The sequence below is a fragment of the Ursus arctos genome, unplaced genomic scaffold, assembly GCF_023065955.2.
Source record: "Ursus arctos isolate Adak ecotype North America unplaced genomic scaffold, UrsArc2.0 scaffold_26, whole genome shotgun sequence".
NCBI lineage: Eukaryota > Metazoa > Chordata > Mammalia > Carnivora > Ursidae > Ursus > Ursus arctos.
Window position 1 is genome coordinate 8,543,874 of NW_026622941.1, and position 6,000 is coordinate 8,549,873.

General features: G+C 46.7%; 1 pseudogene; it reads right to left on the bottom strand.

The window, feature by feature from the left end:
* Window positions 1-4,881: 4,881 nt before the first annotated feature.
* Window positions 4,882-5,593, bottom strand: LOC113258090 (60S ribosomal protein L10-like; annotated as a pseudogene).
* Window positions 5,594-6,000: the final 407 nt, after the last annotated feature.

Genomic DNA, 6,000 nt, shown 5'->3' on the forward strand with positions numbered 1-6,000 from the left:
TTTCCAATACAATACTAAACGGAAGTGGGAACCACGGGCAGCTACAAATTATTCTCAGTCTAAAAGGGAAAGCTTTTAATGTTTTACCATTAAGTATGATATTTGCCATGGCTCAGACGTACGCTTTAAGAGGCACGCCTATTTGTAGCAGAACACCCTGTCCCTAGCTCATTTGGTCTGTCTAGAAATGCAGTGCAAGTAGGCCCTGTAAACCCATGAAAATCCTCCAAATGCCCCACCCCTATTCTTGTGGTGGCCCCTGTGGCTGGTAGAGAGGGAGGGGGAGGGGAGGAATTCCCGCTAATGCTTTGTTTACAGAGGGATGCAGTGGGGACCGCAATCTGCCTTTGGGGACCGCAGTGGCTCTTCAGCCCAACACTGACACCGTCTGGATGGAACAGGAATGAACTGTAGCAGCCAATGGGTTGGACGTAGAGCAGTGTTGTTGGTGATTACTCAACAATCCTGGCCATTAACCCCTTGTGCTGACAACTGGACTGCTCTAAAGGGATCTACCCTATGGCTTAGACAATGAGAAGCCAAGGGGTGGATATTTAGCAGTAAGCCCTTGTAGGGTCAGAATATGTAGAAAGAGGGGTGCCTGGCTGACTCAGTTGTGGAACATGAGACTCTTGTCCTCAGGGTGGAGAGTTTGAGCCCCATATTGGGTTTAGTGGAGATTACTTTTAAAATATTTAAAAATGAGGGCGCCTGGGTGGCTCAGTCATTAAGTGTCTGCTTTCGGCTCAGGTCATGATCCCAGCGTTCTGGGATCGAGCCCCCCCTCCCCCCTGCATCGGGCTCCCTGTTCAGCGGGAAGCCTGCTTCTCCCTCTCCTGCTCCCCCTGCTTGTGTTCCCTCTCTCTCTGTCAAATAAATAAATGAAATATTTAAAAAATATTTAAAAATTTAAAGAAGATAGTGGAAAGACTTTTGGGTTCATTCTAAGAGCCTGCAGCAGTGGTTGCCATCTTCCCACGTGTGAGGCACTGACACCCCCTGGCAATCAGGAAGCTAATGCCCCAGTTCTGGTACAAGTCCCGGCAGCTGACCCTGCAGTAGGTGTAGCAGACAGGTGCATGCAGGAGGGGCCGCTGAGGTGCTCGGGGGGGACAGCAGTGTGCCAGGGATGCTGGCTTGCTCTTGCAGTACACTGACTTGGTTAATGCAGTGACAGCATGCTCTGTGTGTTCTGAACAACACCCAACACAATTGCCAAAGGAGTGTGGGTCCATCCACCACTGTTCCCAACCAGTGAGTGGTTGGCAAATTGATTATAGTGGCCCCCCTCCCTTTGAATGAAGGTTCTAAATCTTCCCTGGTTTGTGTAGACGCTGCTTCTGGTTGAACCCAAGCTTTTCCCTGTCACTATGCAAATCAGGCTGCCACCGTTAGGGAATTAGAGAAGCTGGTACTGAGTACTCCCACTCAATAGACGGTGTTTGGGAGGTCACGTTTCAAAGGTCGTGGTGTGCAAGACTGGGCAAAAGAACATGGCATTGGGTGGAGGCTTCTTCTCCCCTATACCCTGCAAGCAGCAGGGTTGGTAGAAAGGAAACACAGAATAGTGAAGCAGCAGGTTACATTATTATTATTATTTTTTAAAGATCCTATTTATTTATTTGACAGAGAGAGACAACCAGCGAGAGAGGGAACACAGGGGGGGGGAGTGGGAGAGGAAGAAGCAGGCTCATAGCGGAGGAGCCTGATGTGGGGCTCGATCCCACAACGCCGGGATCACGCCCTGAGCCGAAGGCAGACGCTTAACCGCTGTGCCACCCAGGCGCCCCTGCCTTTACTACTTTTGAATGATGAACCAGTAGGGCCTATTGCTGTGTGCCAGACTGGGGACTCCTGCTGAGACACTCAATGTCATAAAAGTATAAAAATTATGGGAAACAGCCGATGCCCCAACTCTTACTATGGATCCATGTGCACGCTGCTGAGCACACCAAGCCCCATCGTGCCTGAAAAAGGAATTATCTACCAGAATTTGCAATGGGATGTCCCACCAGGGTGGGTGAGTCACTTTTCACCCCCGGGCGAGGCGGAACTTCTCGATCTCACTGGGATCCTGGTGTCTTGCTACAAGCTGCACCTGTGGAGACGCACTCTCCCTGGAATGGAACATGCAGGGGATGAAGAGGGGAGGGGGAGGGGGATCTTCATCTGGCATATCTCACCCCTAGTCCATTTCCTCACACTTGACAGTGCTGTCTCCGCCCAGCCAGCATGTATGGTATGAACGACCAGGTTGGGTTCCTAGAGCTGCCGGCCTCCTTCTCCTTAAGGTCACGGGGGCATATTCTGTTTTCACTGGTATTAGACTGTCGTCTCTGTCTCTCTGTGTGGGCCTGCAGAAAAATGTGGCATACATAGAAGTCCTTATAGATTTACCCAGCAGCTCTTAAATGACAGCTGACAAAGCCTGTATTCACTAAACACTGAAATGTCTCTAATGAGAAGAACTGTCCCCCAAAACAGGATGACTTTGGACATTATTATGCCTTGCAAGGTGGCACCTGTGCCATTATCTAAAGAGAATGTTGTGTGGTCTACCCGATAAGTCTGCTAATGTGTTATTTTTGTTAAATCACATGACGGGGCACCTGGGTGGCTCAGTCGGTTAAGCGTCTGCCTTCAGCTCAGCTCATGATCCCAGGGTTCTGGGACTGAGTCCCACATAAGGCTCCCTGCTCAGGGGGAAGTCTGCTTCTCCCTCTGCCTGCAGCTCCCCCTGCTTGTGTGCTCTCTCTCTCTCTGTCAAATAAATAAATAAAATCTTAAAAAAAAAAAAAAGTTTTAAGAGCCTGTCACACAAGACGTAAAGTATTGGAGGGAATCATGCAAGAGGCTGTGATCTCTGGTTGACCTGTGACCCAGCCCTGGGCAACTGGAGGCTCCTCACCCCCTCCCGTGTCCTTGGAATGTATATTCTGTCCACTGCTCGCACAGCAGGAGCGATTTTCAAGGACACAGCCTGGAGAGAGCGAGGTTTCGTCGAAACCATCTGGACGGCATACGTGACTGAATGCACTTCAGGCCTCTATATAACTTTGAAGATCCTGGCAGGCAGATTCCGAGATCCATTCATCTTGTGCTGCCCAAAGCAAGGCTCATAAATCAGTTCCCTTGCTTATTAAATCTGCCACCTACTAATCTGGAGTGGTTGGCCTCTTTCTTCTTTCATTGCCCTCAGGGTGGGGGCCGATTTCAGATTTCACTGGGGGAAGTCATGAGGTTACAACCAACAGTTAGGGTGGAAGGCAAGGGAGTTTTTGCTTTTTTTTTTTTCCCTCATGAATTTCAAGTATTTATTTAGAAGGTCCTAGTTCATACTTGGGGTATTTTTCGGGAGCTCTTATTTACTGCTGCTGAAAAAGAATAATGCCTTATTTAATAGAGTGCACAGCAGAGTGCAAGATACTTTCAGGAATAGTATCGCGTTGGGCTTTTGCAATCGCCTTCAACTTAGGATGTGGTCACCATTGCTTTCAGGATCAGAGAGACTTGAACATGTTCATAGCCCAAGAGGAAAGAATGAGTGGAAAGGGTTTGGTGGATTTTGATTGATGAAATCTGAGTTGAAGGGGGTGAGGTCATGAAAGGAGGGAAGATGAGATTAAAAAAACAAGGGATAGAAGCATAATATATTTATAACCTCGATATGTCTTTTTTATGTAAAGTTAAAGAAGCCAGACACGAAGAGTCATATATTTATGTAAAATGTCCAGAATCAGTAAATCCAAGGAGACAGAAAGACTGGGTTGCCAGGGGCTGGAAAGGGGAAATGGGGAATGTTGCCTAATGGGAACCTGGTGTCTTTTAGAGGGGATGGAAAGATTCTGGAACGAAATAGAGGTAGTGGTTGTACAACAGAGCGGATGTACTAAATTATTTGTCAGTGAGAGACACCACAGCAGGGGGAGAGGCACGCAAAAGGAGAAGCAGGCTCCCTGGTGAGCAAGGAGCCCAATGTAGGACTCGATCCAGGACCCCGGGATCATGACCTGAGCCGAAGGCAGATGCCCAGCTGACTGAGGCCCTCAGGAGCCCGCCTTCATTGTTTTTTCTTAAATAAAATCAATGAATGTACCTTATATATAAAAACTTCAAATCCATGGTAGGGCAAAAATAGAATATTTAGAAACTCTTTTACACTCCCCTTATCCAGTTCTTTTCCACCGAATTAACAATTGTTCGTATTTTCTTATTTATCCTTCCAGCACTCCATTTATACATAAGAACGGTGTCATACAAAATATTTCACAAGACAGTCTATGTTTTTAACATACATCAAAATATGTTAAAGCTGGAAAACAATTTGCACTGAAGAACAAGGGGATCTTCCTAAAACACTAAAAATTTCAAAGAGGTGAAGAGGCAAAGTTATGGAGATGGAGAAGGTACAAGAAATTTGAAATACTCTCACATTGGAATTTTAATAGAGAGCATTAGGAGTATATAAACACTATATATAAAACACAAATTGATATAACCTAGAATATTTCCCAGGTTATAACTGAAAAGACAACATTTGCAGCTGAAGATGGAAGCACAAATTGAGGCTTAGTGGGGGCCTGAGTGGCTTAGTCCGTTAAGCGTCTCCCTGCAGCTCAGATCATGATCTCGGGGTCCTGGGACTGAGCCCCACCTCAGGTTCCTTGCTCAGTGGGGAGTCTGCTTCTCCCTCTCCCTCTCCCTCTTCCCCTTCTCCACACATGCTCTCTCTCTCTCTCTTAAATAAATAAAATCTTTAAAAAAATTGAGGCTTAGACATTTAGGAACTGGTACTTATTATTGTTATTTTAATTTTATTTTTTTTACAAGAAGTAGGATTTATTGGCTGGCGTGAATAAGGAGGGGTCGGTGCTGAGGTTCTCATGAAAACGGAGCCTGCCATTTGTCCAGGGAGCCATGATTAGGGATGTATTTGACCTCACAGACATCTAGGATGAGCCGTTTTTCAGCCACGATGTCTTCAAATTCATTTTCATTAAACTTAGTAAAGGGCCACTTCTTGGAAATGTGGATCTTCTGGCGGCCAGGGAACTTGAACTTGGACCTGTGCAGGGCCTCAATCACATGCTCCTTGTTCTGCAGCTTCCTACGGATGGGCGTGATGACTTGGCCAATGTGGACCCTGGCCACTGTGCCCTGGGGCTTCCCAAAGGCACTCTGCATACCTATCTGGAACCTGTCAGCCCCAGCGCAAGACAACATCTTGTTGGTATGGATGCTGGGAAGGGGTGGAGCCACACTTGGATATGAAAAGCATCTTTGCCACAGCTTTTCACCGTGTACTTGCTGGTGAAGAAACTCGGGCCGCTTCTGTGGCTTCAGAGGAAGGCTGCTCATCCTCATCCTCATCTGACACTGTGTAGCCGCATGATGGGAACTCATCCACTTTCGCCGCCTTCTGTCCCGGGTCAAAAGTGCGGATCTTGGCATCAAGGGCACCTGTGCAGAAGGGAGGCTTTGGATACGACGTGTTCTTACAATACCTGGTGGGGCAGCGGCCCAGGGAGACACCAGGATCTTCAGTGGCAGGAAGGAAAAGAGAAGAACTGATACCAACTGATAAAATCAACATATTTCTAAAGATTTTATTTATTTATTTATTTATTTATTTATTTATTTATTTATTTATTTGACAGAGAGAGTGAGAGAGAGCACAAGAGAGCAGGGTGAGGGGCAGAGGGAGAAGCAGACTCCCCGTTGAGCAGGGAGCCCGACCTGGGGCCTGATCCCAGGACCCTGGGATCATGACCTGAGCTGAAGGCAGCCGCTTAACCAACTGAACCACCCAGGCACCCCCAAATCATATTATTTCCCAGCAGTTCAGTTTCCTCACTTATGGTATGGAGTGCTGATCGAGTGAGATAATACACAAAAAATTATATATAAATATACATAAATAATATATAAAATTCTATATATAGTCTACATTTAAAAATGTTGATGTTCTTCATTTTTTCCAGTCACATGAGGTTCTGCCAA